The sequence below is a fragment of the Giraffa tippelskirchi genome, chromosome 4 (genome assembly GCF_054371585.1).
Source record: "Giraffa tippelskirchi isolate mGirTip1 chromosome 4, T2T-mGirTip1v1.2.pri, whole genome shotgun sequence".
NCBI classification, from domain to species: domain Eukaryota; kingdom Metazoa; phylum Chordata; class Mammalia; order Artiodactyla; family Giraffidae; genus Giraffa; species Giraffa tippelskirchi.
The window spans coordinates 155,901,236-155,923,685 of record NC_137278.1 but is presented as its reverse complement, the minus strand read 5'-3'; the positions used below and the strand labels follow the sequence as shown (position 1 = coordinate 155,923,685).

The 22,450-nt window shown below is 39.9% G+C and overlaps 2 pseudogenes; both read right to left on the bottom strand.

Annotated features, from left to right (window-relative positions):
* Nucleotides 1–2,387: 2,387 nt before the first annotated feature.
* On the bottom strand, nt 2,388–2,762 carry LOC145544551 (transcription initiation factor TFIID subunit 13 pseudogene; annotated as a pseudogene).
* Nucleotides 2,763–2,876: 114 nt separating this feature from the next.
* On the bottom strand, nt 2,877–3,214 carry LOC145544459 (elongin-C pseudogene; annotated as a pseudogene).
* Between the last annotated feature and the right edge of the window lie 19,236 nt (nt 3,215–22,450).

The window sequence follows — 22,450 nt, the reverse complement described above, 5'->3', positions numbered from 1 at the left end:
TGCGACCCCACGGACTGCCACATGGCAGGCCTCCCTGTCCCTCACCATCTCCAGGAGTTTGACCAAGTTCATGTCCATTGCACTGGTGATGCCATCCAACCACCTGTCACCCTCTTCTCCTTCTGCCTTCAATCTTTCCCAGCATCAGGGTCTTTTCCAATGAGTTGGCTCTTCGTATCAGGTGGCCAAAGTATTGGAACTTCAGCTTCAGCATCGGTCCTTCCAATGAGTATTCAGGGTTGATTTCCTTTAGTACTGACTTGTTTGATCTCCTTGCTGTCCAAAGGACTCTCAAGAGTCTTCTCTAGCACCATAGTTTAAAAGCATCAATTCTTTGGTGCTCCAGTCTTGTTCACTGAAAGGGCTTGGGAAGAATAACACAATAACAATAGCAATCAGAAAACTTTGTATCTAGATCTTGACTTCTAACTACCATTTTCTACTAGAAGGAAACAAGACTACTTAGAGAAGTGGTTGATTCTGGACAGGTGCTGAGAATGTGCAAGATGAGTTTGGATCATCTTGTTGAAGGAGAAAGGAAGTAAGCACTCAAAGGATGAAGAAATTTGTGAAAATGACACAGAAGGTAGATTCCAGGGGCTCCCACTGAACAAATCTGTGACTATTGGAGCATCAAAATAAATATCTAAAAAACATATAGCTAGCCAATTGATCAAAACAAAAAAACATAAGCCATATTGACATGGAGGATCTGTTTGACCCATCACAAATCTCCATCCCCTTGGCCATAGCCTTTTGTTTAGAGATAAGCACATGACTCATATAAAGTTAATAAGGTAGGTCATTAGTAGGGATATATGGCTATATAGAAATATATGTGGCTACAGCGAAAATTTCATTTTCCTCTAGGATTTTTTATCTGGGGACAGTAAGTATAGGATACTGGTGGCCATCTTGCCTACCACATGGAAAGAGCCAATTCTTTTTGAAGCGTAAAGCCAAGCAGTGATAAGCAGAATTGAGAGCTGGGATGAGAAATCACAAAGACATTATTTGGTCCCCTGGATTCAGTAGGGCCAGAAGCTAGTTACTTCCCTGGATTTCCTGCCCTGGTTATGTGGAGATGTTTTCTTTTTTTTTTGTATATTTGTTTATCTCTCAATTTGTGAAAATGTCCTTAATTTGTTGATATAGCAAACAAACTTCAACTTCAACTCTGATTGCTATGCAAAAAACAGAAGATAATCTGCTTTGCAATGAACTTTAAAGTTCAACTGCACCCAGGCAACATGTTATATATAAAAAAATTACTAACTGAACTATAGGTGTATTTTTTCTTTTTAATTTTTCATACTTTATTCCTTATATTGATAGGTTAAGAAAGTGAAATCTTCCTAAGTACTGATTCATAGATAATGTTTATAAGTGGCACACAAAACATTCAGTTTCACAAAGAGTAATATCCAGTGATCCCTTTAAATGCAATTTTAATCCTTACTTTCAGCTAAGTGCAAGAATACAATGAGCTAAATACACACAAAACTTGTACATCATGAACTACAAAAGTGGTTTCCATAGCCACACATGGTTTTAGTCAAGTACATGTTTTCACAATAAATAAATACTAACAAATATGTTAATAAAACACTACCCCAAATGCTTACCTGCCATCAACCTTTTCAGCAATGCCATTCCTGCTACTGAAAGCACTTTCAGAAGTTTTAATCTGACCTAGGGAAATGAGTTCTTTTAAAACCTGAAAAACAGTATATTATAAACCCCAAAGATTTTTAATCCAGTATGTCTTCCAACACAGAAGCATTCATAGGAAATTCTTAGTTTCTCAAAAAATAAAAAATTAAATCACTCTTGTTACCTAAAGAAGAGTATTAAAACAAATTATCTTAAGACAAATAAACACTCCTACAAAAGGCTGTATTTTCTATCATTTTCTTCTTAAAAGAAACACAAACCAGTTCACCACCTTTTAATAACTTACATTACTGTGGTCTAAAAGCATTAGAAACATATGAAACACAGCTATCAAAGTCAAAGATGCCATTTAGATTTCACATATTAAACAGCTACGGTACAACCTACAATGGTACAAGTACACATAAATATTAATTTATCATTGAGATGGTCAAGAGTCAGAAGAAACTGAATGGTTTGCAAACCAAAGGTACTTTGACTTACGTATGGTCATTAAAATCTAATATGCAATTCAAGTAGGGTAATATAATGGCAGGCAATTAAAGGCTCATATATCACTCTAAAATTGAAGACGTGAAAAAAAGCCTGAAAACTTTGTGGTTCTCCATTTTTAATTCACATGGTTAGATATCAGGGCCTTACTGTGGAAAATATAGTTATTAAGTATGATTTCCCCAGAAGATAATGAAGCTTCAGAAAGTACAAAAGGTGTGTCAAGATCCATAGTTTGCTTCATCAAATGCTTTTCTAGCGCGTTTCAATTCTTCATTCATAGTAAGAAAGTCTTTAACCCTAGCAAACTTTCTTGGGTCCTTTCAAATCAAGAAGACGATATCTTCAACTTGTACCCAAACTTGTCTTCCAACTGACATTGCCTTATGAGTCATTTCAGTGATGAACTCTATGACAAGGTCTTCAAGAATATCTACTGATTCAGTATAAGGATTCTGGTCCTCTGGAAACCCATACATCATACATCGTAATTCTTTAGAAAAAAGTCTCTTTCTTTTACCCTGTCCACCTTCTGCACCTCCTCCAGTTTCTTCATTTTCTTCCTCAAAGGTGGGATCCTCTTCTTCATCTGCCATCCCACCATCCAGCCACCTCTGTAGTGCATCTGCCTCCCTTGGAGAGCTTTTTACTCTGAACTACAGGTATTAAATACTTAAAAAGAGTTAGCCATTTATTATAATTTATTTTATTTAACAATCTAGGAAGTTCGCAGCCATCAGCAGTTCCAGTGGAATTTTAGGTGCAATTGGGAATTCAGGAATCTCCTTGAAGCTGTTAGTGTATTGAATCTTGTAGGTAAAATACATGCATACTTTTGATAGTACATGTGAAGGGATCTCTCTAAAATTGACTTCATTAGTTTTGTTCTCAGCAAACTAACCTGGGCTGCGCAACATGGTTTTTATTGTTCTGATGTCAGCGCATGTTCTCTCTTTACAATAAATTCGTGACCATCTGAAGATATCAGTTTGACATACATGGCATCAGGGCCCTCACAGCCACCATAAGTTTTCTCTTCTCCATCCATTATGTTCTTATGAAATTCTACTTGGCTTCCACAGGAACTTTAGTAGTTTCTCATCAGCTCTGCAGCAATCCCAGCCACTGCACTGGGTCCCCGTGCACGACCACAGCCCCTACACCAGCGATGCCCTGCACCCCCACCCCAGTACCCCCCTCCCCCCCGCCTAGGTTTCGGGGTAGCAGCTGTTTTCTTTTATTCTTAAGATAGTTTGGTTTGGATTTCTATCACTTGTACCCCAAGTGTTCTACTATAGAGAGATATACACTTAAAATGATAATTTCAGTAAAATAAATAATTAGATATAGAGAAGCATGATGTGTATCAGAGAAAGTGTTATTTAGCCCAACCTAGACCTTTAGAGTGGGCTTCGCAGGTGGCACTAGTAATAAAGAACCTGCCTGCCGATGCAGGAGACTTAAGAGATGGGGGTTTGATCTTTGGGTTGGAAAGATCCCCTGGAGCAGGGCATGGCAACCGACTCCAGTAATCTTGCCTGGGAATCCCAAGAACAGAGGAAACTGGGGGGCTACCGTCCATAGGGTTGCAAAGAGTTGGACATGACTGAAGCGACTTAACAAGGAAGTAAAGAACTTTAGAGTAAGTTTTCTGAGGAGCAGTGCTTGGGTCAATCTTGCTCACTGAATCTTTCAGGCCAGGGAGGCTTAAAGGTCCCTCAAGGATCTAGAAGACTCTGGCAGAAACTCATCAGTGAGATTATATCTCCAACTCCATCTTCTGGAAGCCATGGAGACAAGGTAGCTTCTAGTTATGAAGCCAGAGAGGTGCCTCTAGGAAGCTGCCCCTGTCCAGGAACTGGCCTTGCCCGCCCCCCAGAGCCTCTCACCCAGGTATGCTCCCTTGAGGATTCTCATTCTCCCAGAAGATTGAGCCTACTGGATATTAAGCACTATATGCTGGGGGTAGAGCATTAGGAAAGGTAAGGAGTGTCTCCAACTTCAGGAAAGATGGACAATTAAGCCACAAGTTACAACACAGCGTAAAAAGTGCTGTGATGGGGGATGTCAGGACATCAGTCCTAGTTTGGGGGATCTTCACTCTAGCAGGAAGGAAAGTGAAAAGCAGGGATGGCAGGCAAGTATTTTTTAAGGTGTTTAAATGAAAAGTTCCCTTTGGGTGACTTCTAGTTCCTCTCTAGGGGCCCAGTACATCCGCTGTGAGGATAGAGGGGCAGAAAGTTGAAGAAAGGGTCAAAGGGAGCTGGAGTTTGAGGTCAGATTGCATCATATTGGATACAAAGGAGTCCGAAATGCAGTTCTTGAATGCAATCTCAAAAACGACAGGATGATCTCTGTTCATTTCTAAGGCAAACCATTCAATATCACTGTAATCCAAGCCTATGCCTGACCAGTAATGCTGAAAAAACTCAAGTTGAACGGTTCTATCAAGATCTACAAGGCTAAGAAGACCTATAAGACCTTCTAGAACTAACAACCAAAAAAAGATGTCCTTTTCATTATAAGGGACTGGAATGCAAAAGTAGGAAGTCAAGAAATACCTGGAATAACAGGCAAATTTGGCCCTGGAGTACAGAATGAAGCAGGGCAAAAGCTAATCGAGTTTTGCCAAGAGAACGCACTGGTCAAAGCAAACACCCTCTTCCAACAACACAAGACCAGACTCTACACATGGACATCACCAGATGGTCAATACCAAAATCAGATCGATTATATTTTTGCAGCCAAAGATGGAGAAGCTCTATACAGTTAGCAAAAAAACAAGACCAGGAGCTGGCTGTGGCCCAGATCATGAACTTCTTATTGCCAAATTCAGACTTAAGTTGAAGGAAGTAGGGAAAACCACTAGACCATTCAGGTATGACCTAAATCAAATCCCTTACGATTATACAGAGGAAGTGACAAAGAGATTCAAGGGATGAGATCTGACAGACAGAGTGCCTGAAGAACTATGGATGGAGGTTCATGACATTGTTCAGGAAGCAGGGATCAAGACCATCCCCAAGAAAAAGAAATGCAAAAAGGCAAAATGGTTGTCTGAGGAGGCCTTACAAATAGCTGTGAAAAGAAGAGAAGTGAAAGGCAAAGGAGAAAAGGAAAAATATACCCATTTGAATGCAGAGTTCCAAAGAACAGCAAGGAGAGGTAAGAAAGCATTCCTCAGGATTAATGCAAAGAAGAGGAGGAAAACAATAGAATGGGAAAGAATAGAGATCTCTTCAAGAAAATTAGAGATACCAAGGAACATTTCATGCAAAGGTAGGCACAATAAAGGACAGCAATGGTATGGACCTAGCAGAAGCAGAAGATATTAAGAAGAGGTGGCAACAATACAAGGAAGAACTATACAAAAAAGATCTTTGTGACCCAGATAATCACAATGGTGTGATCACTCACCTAGAACCAGACATCCTGGAGTGAGAAGTCAAGTGGGCCTTAGAAAGCATCACTACGAACGAAGCTAGTGGAGGTGATGGAATTCCAATTGAGCTATTTCAAATCCTGAAAGATGATGCTGTGAAAGTGCTTCACTCAATATGCCAGCCAATCTGGAAAACTCAGCAGTGGCCACAGGACTGGAAAAGGTCAGTTTTCATTCCAATCCCAAAGAAAGGCAATGCCAAAGAATGCTCAAACTACTGCACAATTGCACTCATCTCACACACTAATAAAGTAAAGCTCAAAATTCTCCAAGCCAGGTTTCAACAGTATGTGAACCGTGAACTTCCAGATGTTCAAGCTGGATTTAGAAAAGGCAGAGGAACCAGAGATCAAATTGCCAACATCCGCTGGATCATCGAGAAAGCAAGAGAGTTCCAGAAAAACATCTATTTCTGCTTTATTGACTATGCCAAAGTCTTTGACTGTGCAGATCACAATAAACTGTGGAAAATTCTTGAAGAGATGGGCATACCAGACCACTTGACCTGCCTCTTGAGAAACCTGTATGCAGGTCAGGAAGCAACATTTAAAACTGGACATGGAACAACAGACTGGTTCCAAATCGGGAAAAGAGTATCTCAAGGCTGTATATTGTCACCCTGCTTATTTAACTTATATGCAGAGTATATCATGAGAAACGCTGGGCTGAATGAAGCAAGGCTGGAATCAAGATTGCCAGGAGAAATATCAGTAACCTCAGATATGCAGATAACACCTCACTTATGGCAGAAAGCAAAGAACAACTAAAGAGCCTCTTGTTGAAAGTGAAAGAGGAGAGTGAAAAAGTTGGCTTAAAACTCAACATTTAGAAAACTAAGATCATGGCACCTGGTCCCATTACTTCATGGCAAATAGATGGGGAAACAGTGGAAAGAGTGACGGACTTTATTTTTGGGCTCCAAAATCATCGCAGATGGTGACTGCAGCCATGAAAAAAGATGCTTGCTCCTTGAAAGAAAAGTTATGATCAACTTATACATCATATTAAAAAACAGAGACATTACTTTTCCAAGAAAGGTCTGTTTAGTCAAAGCTATGGTTTTTCCAGTAGTCATGTGAGAGTGGACTATGAAGTAAGCTAAGCCCTGAAGAATTGATGCTTTTGAGCTATAGTGTTGGAGAAGACTCCTGAGAGCCCCTTGGACGGCAAGGAGATCCAACCAGTCCATCCTAAAGGAAATCAGTCCTGAATATTCATTGGAAGGACTGATGCTGAAGCTGAAACTCCAATACTTTGGCCACCTAATGCAAAGAACTGACTCATTGGAAAAGACCCTGATGCTGGGAAAGAGTAAAGGCAGGAGGAGAAGGGGACGACAGAGGATGAGATGGTTGGATGTCATCACTGACTCAATGGACATGAGTTTGAGTAAATTCCGGGAGATGGTGATGGAGAGGGAGGCCTCATGTGCTGCAGTCCATGGGGTTGCAAAGATTTGGACATGACTGAGCGGCTGAACTGAACTTCATTATATCAGAAGGCAGAGCTTCTATATGTAGGCTGGGTATGAGGGACTGAAGAATCTGCTCTCTTCCCTGGTCTCAGGGCCCTCTGAAAGCCATGGCCAATATCAGAGGGGGCAGGCTCAGCACTCTTTGGCCTTTGTTTACCCTGAGGTGAGAGGGCAGGGAGAAGATAAAGGGTTATCTGTTTGGGGTGGGGACCAATTTGCGTGTGTGTGTGTGTGTGTGTGTGTGTGTGTGTGTGTGTGTGTGTGACTTTTGGTAAAGTAACTGCCTGCCAATGCAGGATATGTAAGAAACATGAGTTAAACCCTTGGTTTGGGCCCTGGAAGAGGGCATGGCAACCCACTCCAGTATTTGTGCCTGGAGAATCCCATGGACAGAAGAGCCTGGCGGCAACAGTCCATAGTTGCAAAGAGTCAGACATGACTGAAGCGACTTAGCTCGAGCACCTGATTACAGTACCTTATCTTTGCAAACTGTCTGAGAATTTTCTCCAAGGAATTTGGCAAACTTTACTATGGGGTCAGCCCCTGAAACATGAGTGACTAAGGAGGGAAAGGGGCCAGGATTAGGCCTCTTTCAACTGAAGCAGTTTTATGGATTCAAGGAGATTAGGAGGGAAATCCCACATCTGCCACACCCAAGTCACATAATATGGACTTGTATTGGTTAAGCTCCTGCATCAAGGGGAAAAAATACTCTCATTGTACAGTCAGGCCAAGTTCCCACCCAGCGAGTATACTAAATTTCTGATCTGGAAGTGGCTATGGAACTTCCCAAGGAGGACAATGTACAGCAGTCAGGAAGCCACGAGTGGCACACATGGACAGGGATCCTATCTTGATTGATCTGTCCCAGCTCTTGCCCAGATGTACCATGAAGGTGTTTTTACTTCCCTCTTCTCCAGGTCTTCAAGATCCCACGAAGTCACTCTCTGAATCATTCCTTCAGAGACTCATTAAATCCTTTTCTATCTCCTTCAGAGTCAACCCCCAGACCCCTCGTGAGACAGCATTCTGAGCCCTTTGACAAATGATCTTTTGGGCCTCTCCTCAGACTTGTTCTAGAACCTCCTACAAGTCATTTCCTTGTTGGTTGTTTCCTGAGTTGCTCACATGACAGGTTCTTGAGTGCCTCGACACTATTACCCTTGGAGTTTTGCTCATTTGGTCCTTAACCAAGAAGCCACAAGAGTCCATTTTTGCTCTTGGACTGCAATATCTTTGGGAATTTGTTCTGATATTTCATGAGTGCTAGAGACTCTTGATTCTTGTGGGCCACACCCTGCCAGACAGGTGCTTTCAGAACTTGCTACTGGGGGAGGGGGGGACGCTGTGGGAAGGATGGGGGCTGATCCACAGAAGATGAGGTTGTAAGCAGAAAGATTAGGAGATAAAGGACTAAATACTTTCCAAGATCCTTGAAACTCGGGGGGAGGGGGCAAGCCCCACCCATTGTCTACCTGCCTCTGCAGCAGTGCCACTCTGCAGAGTTTGTTGAGTTTCAGTTTGGGTGAGAGACCATATCTCATTTTGGTTTATGGAGGACACACAGCTGACTCTTTGTGGGGAGAAGGAGCAGGAACTGGAGAAAAAGTTTCAAGGTGAACCTGGGGCAGACATGAACCAGAGCTTTGGGCTTGGTTTGGGGCAGAATTTTTGGTAAGTGTAGAGTCTGGGCCTCAGGGTATGGCATCTCTGGAATTAGAGAAGCAATGGGAATGCTTCAGCCTACATTTGAATGTGGCGAGTTATTACCGAGTCCTTTGAATAAGATAAAGGGAGACTTTGGGGAAACAGCTATCAGATAGAAGCCATCAGGGACCAGCTGTACGGAAAAAGGAGACCCTAGAAGGGCTGGCCTCATTTCTGCTGCAAATGTCTCCTCTCAATTCTTAGAATCAGGGTGCTGCTGAAAATTGTGCTGTGGTCTGACTTGCTTTTGCTCCTCCAGAAAGAACGGAGCTCAAGCGTTCTGCCTGTCATTAAGTGACTCCAAAGCAGTGCTTCTCAATGGAAGGGCAGTTTTGTCCCCCAAGGGCCATTTGACAATGTCTGGAGACATTTTTGGTTCTCATACTTGAGGTGGGTACTACTGTCATCAAGTGAATAGAGACCAAGGATGCTGCTAAATATACTACAATGCACAGAGCAGCTCCTCACAACAAAGAATTATCTGGTCCAAAATGTTAATAGTGACAAGGTTGAGAAATCTTGCCCAGAATTATCCCCAGAAGAATTCAGATGGTAAGCCAGCATGAGTTATTTGAAAATGATCCCTTTCTTTCCATTTTACTTCTTCCAAGGAAGATTTTTATCTCCAGAAGCTCTGCAACATCAGGGCTGAAGAAAAAGGCTATTAGCTTCAACATGACTTGTTTGCTGGGTTTCTCAAGAGACAGGTCTCTGGCAACCTCAGAGAAGGAAGGTGTTGGTGAAAATCATCACATGAAAAGGTAGAGAGGAGCAAGTTGTTCCCTGATGCCTGCCAAGTGGAGAAGGCTGAAATGAGAATGCTTGCACAGCCAAATGCCTAAAATTATTGGGACAGAAGATGCAAACTAATACCTGTTATCTGGAGATGAGCTCTCTGGGACAGTGATTAGCTGGATTTGAATCAAGTCCGACTGAGTCAGAATTCAAGTGGAGTGAGACAGTAGTGGGTAATATAGAGGGTTGATGGTGGGCTAATGAATTAGTGGGATCCATGGTATGGATCAAGTATACTGAGATGGTGACATTCTAAGCAAGGGTGGTATCAGTTGAGGAGGCACCATCCAGAGAGAAAGAAAGCTCTGGTTGGGATTTAATATCTGAGGGTGATCTGGGGAGGGGGCAAGTGATGGGGTAAAATGACCCATTAAGAATTTAGGATTCAGAGCTTCCCTGATGGCTCAGTGGTAAAGAATCCTCCTGCCAATGCAGGAGGCATAGGTTTGATCCTTGATCCAGGAAGATCCCACATGCCACAGAGTAACTAAGCCCAGGTGCCACAGATACTGAGTCTGTGCTCTAGAGCCCATGAGCCACAACTGCTGAGCCCATGTGCTGCAACTACTGAAGACTGTATGCCTTAGAGCCTGTACTCCATAACAAGAGAAGCTATCACAATGAGAAGCCTGTGCATCACAACTAGAGAGTAGTCCCCGCTCACCACTACTAGAGAAAAGCAGCAAAAAAGACCTACTGTAGCCAAAAATAAATAAATAAAATAATAAATAATGAATTTTGGATTCAGTGATTTAAAAACAGGCAGAATTGAATAGACATTTTTCCAAAAAGGACATGCAGATGGCTAACAGACACATGAGAATTAGTTCAACATCACTAATTATTAGGGAATAAATTCACATTTAAAAACAAATACTCCAACAGAACTGACTGTATTTTCTTTTATAAAAAATTAAATTGCTTTAAAGTAAAGTATATTTTATATTTATTATAAATTATGTATACAATATTGTATGCTCATTACAAAAATATAAATTACAGACAATACATAATAGTCATGAAGAAAAATAATCCATTATCCTACTAGTAAGAGATAATTCAGATTTAAATTTTGGTATATTTCCTTCGAGAATTATTTATAATGCATATATGTACATTGTTGAGTTCATACTATATACACAGTTTTATTTCCTGCTCTTTTTTACTTAACATAAGCCATTTTTTGTTTTAATCTCTTTTATTATGCCATGAATTTAATAGCTGTGTAATAGTCTGTCTGTTAAAAAGGAAAATAATTTTTTAAAACTACTGTGGAACATTTAGGTAATTACCAACTTTTCACTGTATACATAATGGTTCGACTATGATGTTTGCACACAAGTCTTCTCTATTTGCATATTTTAAAAGTATGGATTATAGGAAGTGAAAATGCAAATGCCAATAGTAAAACATTAAGAATCTTGATGAGTGTTCTCAAAATAATTTTTAAAAGAGTTGTACTAACTTACTCTGCCTGTTAGAAAAGCAATGACGAAGAGTGTTCAAACTACTGTACAATTGCGCTCATTTCACATGCTAGCAAGGTAACCCTCAAAATCCTTCAAGCTAGGCTTCAACGGTACTTGAATTGAAAACTTTCAGATGTACAAGCTGGATTTAGAACAGGCAGCCAACATCAGCTGGATCATAGAAAAAGCAAGAGAATTCCAGAAAAAACATCTACTTATGCTTTATTGACTATGCTAAAGCCTTTGATTGTGTGGATCACAACAAACTCTGGAAAATTCTTAAAGAAATGGGAATATCAGACCACCCTAACTGTCTCCTGAGAAACCCCTGTATGCAGGTCAAGAAGCAACAGTTAGAATCGGACACGGAACAACAGACTGGTTCAAAATTGGGAAAGGAGTACGTCAAGTTTGTATATTGTCACCCTTTTTATTTAACTTACATGCACAGTGTTGTTGTTCAGTTGCTCAGTCATGTCTGACTCTCTGAGACCCCAGGGACTGCAGAGCACCAGGGTTCCCTATCTTTCACCATCTTCCAGAGCTTGCTCAAACTCATGTCCATGGAGTCGGTGATGCCATCGATCCATCTCATCCTCTGTCACCCCCTTCTCCTTCTGCCTTCAATCTTTCCCAGCATCAGGGTCTTTTCCAATGAGTCAGTTCTTCGCATCAGGTGGCCAACATATTGGAGTTTTAGCTTCAGTATCAGTCCTTCCAATGAATATTCAGGATTGATTTTCTTTAGGATGGACTTGTTGGATCTCCTTGCATTCCAAGGGACCCTCAAGAGTCTTCTCCCACACCACAGTTCAAAAACATCAATTCTTCAGTGCTTGTCAAGATACATTTAACAGGAGGCTTCCTGTGTGCTGTTTTCAGTCTTGCATGAATTCTATGATCCTTAACAGCAACTGAATACAGGTGCCAGAGGGCTGGCAAGCCAGCTTTGGGAGATAATAGAAATTCATGTATCTCATTCGCATGGAAAATAGCTTTTCCATACGGTGAACAGTAGCCATTTACAACTCTCTTCCCTTCTTATATGTAAAGTAACTTTTACAACCCCCTTTCTTGGGAATGATTCTAGCCTCTGGCTTTCTGGATGACTTGTTAGATTTTTGATCCCTGTCTCTGCTAAAAAGGGCTATCTTGTAAGAGAGTATATATATACCCACAATATGTTAAATAAACACCTTAGTTTCACCAGAACTCTGGTCCCCATGTCTTTCCTCATTTCGTTCTCTCTCTCTCTCTCTCCCCACCTCTCCCTTTCAGACTGCTTCCACGGAACACATGTCTCCGCCGTGTCTACTTACTTGCCCAGGCTTTCAAGATCTCTTCGAGAGGGCACCCTGAGCCTACGTAGACGGTGCTAGCTCTTTGTCCTAGAGTTATATTGGCATACTGTGTAAACCAGGGAATATTAGCCTCTTTTCTTCCTTCTTTTACTTTCTTATCGGTCTACTCTGTACCCCCAAGTTCTGGTCCATTTAAAGGGCCCCCAATAGGTGCTCAGCCTTCTTTAGGTCTTACTCTCACACTCATGTAGATTACTGGAAAAACTATAGCTTTGACTAGACAGACCTTTGCTGGCAAAGTGATGTCTTTGCTTTTTAATATGCAGTCTAGGTTTGTCATAGCTTTTCTTCCAAGGAGCAAGCGTCTTTTAATTTCATGGTTGCCATCACCACATGCAGTGATTTTGGAGCCCTCCCCCCCCATAAAAAGTCTGTCACTGTTCCATTATTTCCCCGTTTATTTGCCATGAAGTGATGGGACAGGATCCCATGATCTTAGTTTTTTGAATGTTGTTTTAAGCCAGTTTTTTCACTCTCCTCTTTCACCTTCATCAAGAGGCTCTTTAGTTGCTCTTTTTTTGAGGTTCTTTAATGGAGTGGAACCTGGCAGTCTGGAGTCGACGATAAGAAACTAAAAGAGAGAAAGAGGCTGATATTCCCTGGTTTATGTAGAGAACCAGTAAAGCCTTTGACACAAGGCTTGCACTGCTTACGAAGGCACAGGGTGCCCTCTCAAGGAAGTCTTGAAAGCCTGGGCAAGAAAGTGAGCTCAGCGAGTTTCCATGCTCCAGAGAATTAGCCTGAGGGAAAGAGAGAGATAAAGAGACAGAGAGAGAGAGAGAGAGAGAGAGAGAGAGAGGGAAAGACATGGGGACCCAAGCTCTGATGGAACAAGGGTACTTTATTCAACATAGTGTGGGTATATATACTGTCTTACAAGGTAGCTTTTTCAGCAAAGATAAAGATCAAGAGACCAGACTTACAAATTACCAAGAAAACGTAAGGCTAGAATACAGTCCATATCAAAGAGAGAGGGTTATAAATAATCACTTTTACCATATGGTCCATATCAAAAAGGAAGAGGATCGTAAGAAAAGTTACTTTTCTCTGTATGGACAAGCTAATGAAGGAAATGCATGCATTCCTCAGTCCTGGGAGCAGCTTGCTACTCCTCTCATTCCTGAATATTCAGGAATTAATAAGGAACAGAAGATTCATGACAAATCAAAAACAGCACACAGGAAGCCTCCTGTTAAACACTCCCTGGCAATTCCCCCTTGTATAATTATATTTTACAAATACAATTATATTTGTAAAAAAGGTCCTGACCATATGAGTTTGTTTAGTTTTAACCATCCTTATAGAAAGGCAATGGTAAACAACAAATATAATTACCAAGACAATCACCAAAGTTACAGTTCCAGACCCGATGCTGTGAGTAATACTTTGAAACCATCCTCGTGGGTCTAGCCCAGATAATAGATCAGCTAGTTGTTCAGCTAAAGTTTCCAAATTAGTGGAAGAGGGCAGACATTTAGAAAAGGTTTCAAAGATTTCCTTTTGCATAATTGAACATTCAGAGAGGCATTATCATGTATGTTTTGTAAATGAAATTTGATTTGTTCCCAGTTGTAGGCACTATGATTGAATTGAACAGGAGTAACACAAAACTGAGTAGAATTCCAATCACATTTTAGTATCACTTGTTTTTGTAAATCTATTAATTGATCTCTGACCCATTTGATGGCTGTTTTTAGTTCCTGTATTTCCTCTTGAATATTTTCATCTACCTGAGCCTGAGTAGCCCACATATTATGAGCATCTTCAGTCCAATTTTGAATAAAATTATGTGTTTGAATTGAGGTATGTAAAGCAGCGCTGGCAACGGCAGCAGTGGTGCAAATAGCTATTAACACCAAAATGCCAAGCATCAGCCATCCAATGAATCATTTAGATTGTTGGAGCAGTTTAGTAAGTAACCTGGAAGTAAGTCCAGCCATGGGACCTTCTTCCCAGGGTCGTTGGAGATTTATTGATAACCACAAATTACGTCAAGATCGAAGAATCAAAAAGGAATTATTTCTTAAGGAAATAGAGGAGTTAAGACAAGTATATAGTTTGCAATTAATACAAGTTACAGAACGTAAAGTCTTATTAAATTGTAAATTTCCTATGGCTATAACAAAAGAAAGTGGGACACAGGCCTGTATAAAATATGATTGATTATATTGAAAGAAATAGTTACTATGACTACGACTGGTCCCTGTGAAATGTCCAGTCCAAGTCCCAAGTTCTCCGGTGCTCACAGCAAGTTTCCAGATGTCCCATTGTTCAGGCCCAATCTGTTTATCGAGGATGATTCAAGAACTAGGTGGGGCCTTTCCACCGTCAAGCCACCCAAGTAGTCCTTTGTCATGGTAATGCTCCATCATAGTGTCAGTAACCTTCCATGCTACTTGAGTAGCACAGTCACAAACAGTGCTGTTAATATCATCTGAGCAGTTAGATAACCACATACCATGGGGTCCCCAATCAACAACTGTATGATTAGCCACAAGCATTAATTTTCCTGATTTTGCTTGACATTTGTCCCAACAGACAGGAGTATATGTAAAGTTTTTATAAGTAAACCCTTTGCATAATTGTTCTTTGTTCCTTCCCTAACTCTTTCCTTAAAGTCTCAGTAGTATAAATATGGTTCACAGACAAAGAAAGGGCAGTAAATAATCCAAGCAAAGTCCGAAAGTCCTCTCTTGGAGGCAGGGTGAAAGCCTAAGTTTGTCGGCTAACGTTTATGCATAATTCTGCTGGGCCCATGCACAAAAGAAGGACTGCATAACCTAGAGAAATGTTAATTAGTTTCCCTTCTTCTTCAGGGTATGAGGACCCTTTAATGCTCCAGGGAGAAGGCATATGTATGGAGTCATTGGTTGAAACAATTGTTCCTTTCTCCATCCATTCTACCACCTGTAGTAAAGGGGGGTTGGATATGTAAGCCCAGTAAGTATGATTAGTTAGTCCAGCTCGAGCGGGGGAGGTGTACGCAAGCAGAGTAAGCATGGCCACGAAAATATATTCAGGACTGTGAGGATTCCCTGTTGAGAGACCAAATTTTCAGCTCATTTAGTAAGGGTTTTTATTTGTCCCCAAGAGGGGAGACCATAACCTTGATGCCGCCGAGGGTGCTGCTTCCTGGAGATCTTTAGAGCTGCCATGGCCCGTATTGCAATTTCTTCTTCCTAGGGTTTTTGTTGTTTCGTCTCTATTTTGAAGGCCGGGGGCCCCCTTGGGTCGAATCTTCTGAAGAGGAAGCCATGTGAGTTTGTTGGATCCATCTGGGGAAATACAAGCATACCCCTTTCCCTGTAAGATTAGTTTCCCAGATTTTCATTGTTTCGTTAACCCGTCTTGGTACCAAATGGGCAGAGGAAGAGAAGTGTCCTTCAATTTCTCGAAATGTTTTTCTGCTCTTGTTAAGATATCTCCCTGTGGTAATTTTAAAAAATTCAAAACAAATAAAGCTGTATTAACAATAGTTGTAGGTTTAGAAAATATCTTATGTTGGAATTCAGTAAAGTCTGCTTTCGAAAAAGCTAGAGAGTTCCAGAAAAACATCTATTTCTGCTTTATTGACTATGCCAAAGCCTTTGACTGTGTGGATCGCAAAAAACTGGAAAATTCTGAAAGCGATGGGAATACCAGACCATATGACCTGTCTCTTGAGAAACCCATATGCAGGTCAGGAAGCAACAGTTAGAACTGGATATGAAAAAAAAAAAAGAACTGGATATGGAACAACAGACTGGTTCCAAATAGGAAAAGGAGTACATCAAGGCTGTATATTGTCACCCTGCTTATTTAACTTATATGCAGAGTACATCATGAGAAACGCTGGGCCGGAAGAAACACAAGCTGGAATCAAGATTGCCAGGAGAAATATCAAGAACCTCAGATATACAGATGACACCACCCTTATGGAAGAAAGTGAAGAAGAACTAAAGAGCCTCTTGATGAAAGTGAAAGAGGAGAGTGAAAAAGTTGGCTTAAAGCTCAACATTCAGAAAACTAAGATCATGGCATCTGGTCCCATCACTTCATGGGAAGTAAATGGGGAAACAGTGGAAACAGTGTCAGACTTTATTTTTGGGGGGCTCCAAAATCACTGCAGATGGTGATTGCAGCCATGAAATTAAAAGATGCTTACTCCTTGGAAGGAAGGTTATGACCAACCTAGACAGCATACTTAAAAGCAGAGACATTACTTCACCAACAAAAGTCCGTCTAGTCAAGGCTCTGGTTTTTCCAGTGGTCATGTATGGATGGGAGAGTTGGACGGTGAAGAAAGCTGAGCCCCGAAGAGTTGATGCTTTTGAACTGTGGTGTTGCAGAAGACTCTCAAGAGTCCCTTGGACTGCAAGAAGATCCAACCAGTCCATCCTAAAGGAGATCAGTCCTGGGTGTTCATTGGAAGGACTGATGTTGAAGCTGAAACTCCAATACTTTGGCCACCTCATGCGAAGAGTTGACTCATTGGAAAAGACCCTGATGCTGGGAAGAATTGGAGGCAGGAGGAGAAGGGGATGTCAGAGGATAAGATGGCTGCATGGCATCACCAACTCGATAGACATGGGTTTGGGTAAACTCTGGGAGTTGGTGATGGACAGGGAGGCCTGGAGTGCTGCGATTCATGGGGTCGCAAAGAGTCGGACATGACTGAGCGACTGGACTGAACTGAACTAGATAAGGAAGACAGTAGTGTTACTGTGTATTCCCCCTTTTTAAATTTTTTTACTTGCAATTTTAGTGTGTGATGTGCTCATGAAACTATGCCTTGTGCTTGTGGAATATAAGGAATACGTGTAATATGTTTAATAGAAAATGATTGTAAAAATTGTTTAGAGTGTCTAGAAATATAGGCAGAGCCATTGTCTGTTTTTATCGAACTAGGAGTTCCCATTACCACAAAACAAGCTAATAAGTGAGTTATAACGTGTTGTGCACCTTCACTGCGAAGAGGTGTGGCCCATATAAAAGAAGAATTGGTATCGATACAGACATGTAAGAAAGAAGATGGAGAAAGTTCCTGGCAATGAGTCACATCCATTTGCCATAGTTCATTAGGTTGTAATCCTTGAGGATTGGTGCCCTGTGCAATGGGTTGAAGATGTAATAGCTCCACAAGTAGAGCAATTATTAATAATTTCTTTAGCCTGACAGTATGGGATTTTCCATAGCTGGTGTAGGGAGCCAGCATTGTTGTGTAACAGAGCATGTTGTTCTCCAGAGTAGCAAAAGAAATAAGTTTATCAGCTTGTTCATTACCGTGAGTCATAGGGCCGGGAAGACAGGAATGTGCTTGAATATGGGCTGCAGTTCAAAAAAAAGTTGTTGAATAATAGGTTGATTGGAGTTTATAGTGGAAGTTTCTGTATTTTTTAATACAAAAACTGAATATAAGGAATCAGAGACTATATTAACGGGGTAAGGATGTAGGCAAATAACTTGAATAAGAGCATATAATTCATTTTGTTGAGAAGAATGGAATTTAGTATAAAAGACTTTATATTTTTTGAGAGACCAGAATGAGGCTTTGGCATTTGTGGTGTTAGAGAAGCAGAGAAGAGGACCAGTGGGTTAAATCAGAATTGAGGTTTTACTTGGCAGATGGTGCCAGAGTGTGGAAGATATTTGCTGTAGGAGTTTCAGAGCAATAGCTTTGGGTCTGGGCTTTGATTGGTCAGGCGAAGCGCTAGGAGGGGTCAAGGGCCCGTACAGGTTCATTTCTTTAATCCATAAAATATATTAAAAGCTTATAACTTTAATTAGAATAATATCAACAATCCATCTCTTAAGAGAACAGAAAAAATCATGAACAAAAAATAAAAATGACAAACTTTTGGAGAATGTTCAAAATATGTGAATTTAAGCACTGAGGTTATCATTTTTTCACCTGGGATAGTAGTAAAAAAAAAATTTAATGCAAATACTCCATGCTAATGAATCAGAGATAAACTAGTACAATCAAACTCAATAGGCAGAGCGTTGTTGTGGTTCGGTCAGTAAGTCATGTCTGACTCTTTGTGACCCCATGGATATGTGAAGTTGTTGATATTTCTCCCAGCAACCTTGACTCCAGCCTGGCATTTCACATGATGTACTCTCCATATAAGTTAAATAAACAAGGTGACAATACACAGCCTTGACGCACTCCTTTCCCAATTTGGAACCAGTCCATTGTTCCATGTCTGGTTCTAAGTGTTGCTTCTTGGCCTGCATACAGGTTTCTCAGGAGGCAGGTACGATGATCTAGTATTCCCATCTCTTTAAGAATTTTCCACAGTTTGTTGTGATCCACACAGTCAAAGGCTTTAGCATAGTCAATGAAGCAGCAGTAGATGTTTCTTGGGAATTCCCTTGCTTTTTCTATGATTCAGTGTATGTTGGCAATTTGATCTCTGATTCCTCTACCTTTACTAAATCAGTTTTTACATCTGGAAGTTCTCAGTTACCATCTTTTAAAATGTGAGTCTTATTGCCAGAAAATTATTGAATCTCTTAAAAATATTCCTGGTAACTCTTCTTTTTACATGAGAATTTAATGCTCTATTTGAGAGATATTTTTTTACTACCCTCCATTTTTATGATTGTTTGCTCTTTCCATTCAGTTATGTAATTTCTGCATTGCACATAACACTCATTTTCCTTGTAACACGAGAAGAGAACAGTCTTGTCTAAATGAGACAAGATGTTTTTACATGCTAACATCAAAGATTTAAAAGTCATCATCATCATCATATGGGGTTGGCCGCAAAGTTCATTCCATAAGACGTTATGGAAAACCCAAATGAACTTTGGGTCAACCCAATATTTTTTTTCTGTAACTGATTTGTATTATCTAAGCAACCTTTGAACTTATTTCCAGAAGTGATAAAGAGCAGAGATATCTTTACCAGCTAGCCTTACCAGGAGACTTATTTATCAATTACACTCTGAAAGACAGCACGTCTGGGCTGCTCATGGAGGCTCAGCTCTTGGTGTAACCTCTCTGCCAGGCCTTTTGGCAGTATTTTAGAATCTTTGAGATGCAGGCACTGAAAGCTGTCATTTAGGGGATGTTATGACTTTTTTGCTCAATCCCAACTAAGGAGCCTGGCTTTACCCAGAAACCTTGCTTACTCTGAAACAAGGTGTTAACCTTAAGCTCTTAAGATGCTATCTCTTTTAATTCAGTAAAATTTTACATTTTAAATTTCTTACACTCCAAAATTGTTCATCTGTTTTTTGCATTGCTTAAACGTGTTTTGTCATTTTGTCTACTCAATTTTTATATTTCTTATTGTACTGTATATTTTATGTCTAATCAGCTGGAATTTACTTCTTAAGAATCATTTCTTCATTTTAACTGTTTTTTCCTCCTATCTAAATTTGCTGTTCTCTGAATTCAATAATCTTATATTTATCTTTTTATTTTATTTATTATAACTGTGATCAGCATGTTAAACTTAGACTTTTATATATATAATCTTTTATATTTTATTTTCTTCTAATTTTAAAAATAATTTTTATAATTTTAATTCTCTTTTAATCTCACTTTATCTTCATTATTCAGAGTATTTTCTATTTTAATTCAAGACTCCTTGATTTACTCTATCAATTTTATGATTTCTTAATCTTTTAGCTGTTGGTATCAAGCAAATTTATTTTTAATTAGTTTTATTACTTACTGTTAAACAGTGGTTTTGGTTTTTAATGTTAAATTTTTCCGGCTTAATGAGATGTAACTCATTACATAGAACTGTGTAAGTTTAAGGTACACAGTGTGATGTTTTTATTATGTATACAGTATGAAATGATTAACAGAATAGGGTTAGTTAACACCTCTGTTACCTCACACATAATTAACATCGTTTTGTGTGTGGTGAGACTATTTAAGATCTACTTGTATCAACTTTTAAGTATACAATACAGTACTTCTAACTATAGTTGTATATTGAAAGTGAAAGTTGCTCTGTCATGTCTGACTCTTTGAGACCCCATGGACTATACAGTCCATGGAATTCTCCAGGCCAGAAAACTGGAGTGGGTAGCCTTTCCCATCTCCAGGGGATCTTCCCAACCCAGGGATCAAACCCAGGTATCCCCCATGGCAGGCAGATTCTTTGCCAGCTGAGCCACAAGGGAAGCCCAAGAATACTGGAGTGGGTAGCCTATCCCTTCTCCAGGGGATCTTCCCAACCCAAAAATCCAACTGGGGTCTCCTGCATTGCAGGCGGATTCTTTACCAACTGAGCTACAAGGGGAGGCCTGGTATGTTGTTGTATATTAGATTTCCTCAATTTATTCATCTTATAATTGGAAGTTTGTATCCTTTGACAAATATCTCCCCATTTTCCTCACCCTCCCAACCCCAGCGGCAGCCATTCCACTGTTTCTAGGTGTTCAGCTTTTTAAAAATTCCACATTTAAGTGATATCATACAGTAAATGTCTTTCTCTGATTATTTCAGTTAGCATAATGCCCTCACAGTCCACCCATGTTGTCATAAATGACAGGACTTCCTTCTATTTTTAAACAGCTTAATAATATTTCATTGTATGATATATATGTGTGTGTGTGTGTATCACATTTTTTTTATCCATTCATCCATCAACAGACACTGAAGCTGTTTCACCTCTTGGCCACTGTGAGTAATGCTGCAATGAACATGGAGACACAGATGTCTCTTCGATATAGTGATTTCATTTCCTCTGGATACATACTTAGAGTGGGATTGCTGGATCACATGGTAGTTCAGTTTTTAATTTCTTTAGAAACCTCCATACTGCTTTTCCATAGTAGCTGTACCAATTTACTTTCCTACTCGTAGTGTGCAAGGTTCCCTTTTCTCCACATCCTTGCCAATCTCTTGTCTTTTTGATAGCAGCCGTTCTAATAGATGGGTACACTGCAGTTTTGATTTGAATTTCTCTGATGACTAGAGATGTTGGGCATCTATTCATGCACCTGTTGACCATTCATGTATCTTCTTTTGAAAAATGTCTATTTGAGTCCTCTGCCCATTTTTAAATTGTGTTGTTTTGTTTTGGCTTTGCTATTGAGTTGTATGAGTTTCTTATATTTTTGGATATTAACCTCTTATCAGATATATGGTTTTCAAATATTTTCCCTCATTCTGTAGGATGCCTTTTTATTTTGTTAACTGAGTCTTCTGCCATGTAGAAGTTTTAGTTTCATGTTTCAGTTTATTTTTGGTTTTGCATTTGTTTCTTCTGGTATCATATCCCAAGAAACCATTGCCAAACCAATATCAAGGAGCTTGTTTATTTTTGTTTTTGCATTTGTTTATTTTGGAATCATAGTCTAAAAATTGTTGCCAAAACCAAGTAGCTTTTCTGCTATATTTTCATCCAGGCATTTTACAGTTTCAGGTCTTATATTTAAGTTTTTGATCCATTTCAAGTTAATTTTTGTGAATGGGGTAAGATAGTCAATTTCAGTCTTTTGCATGTAAATATCTAGTTTTCTTATCATCATCATCTTTACTGAAGAGACTATCCTTTTCCCTTTGAGTATTCTTGGCTTCCTTGTCAAACATTAGTTGATCACATACGCATGAATTTATTTCTGAGCTCTCAGTTCCATTCCATTGATCTATGTGTCTGTTTTTATACCAGTGTCATACTGCTTTGATTACTATACCTTTATAGCAGTGGTTCTGATTTTCTTGCTCTACAATATATTTGAAAGATATAAAACATTCCCACAAGTGGCTCCTAATATCTAAGGGAACTATTATTTCATTACACTATTAATAGTTATGTCAGGGCAACAGGCATAAATCAGTATAGTTCCAGACAAACTGGGACATAATAGGTGCCTAAATTACAGCAGTGATTTTCAACTGGGGAGATGGCTTCATCTCCTAAAAGGGTGTAGGAGTATGCCAGAATAGCTAGGGGTATGAGTATCCATCAGAGCCTCAGTAGAAAAACATAAAACCCACCAGCTATTTTAAGAGAGAGAATTCAACATAAAGCATCATTAATCTGTGATTGAGAGGACTGAAAAGACAAAGAGGGAACAAAGAAGTTTTCTG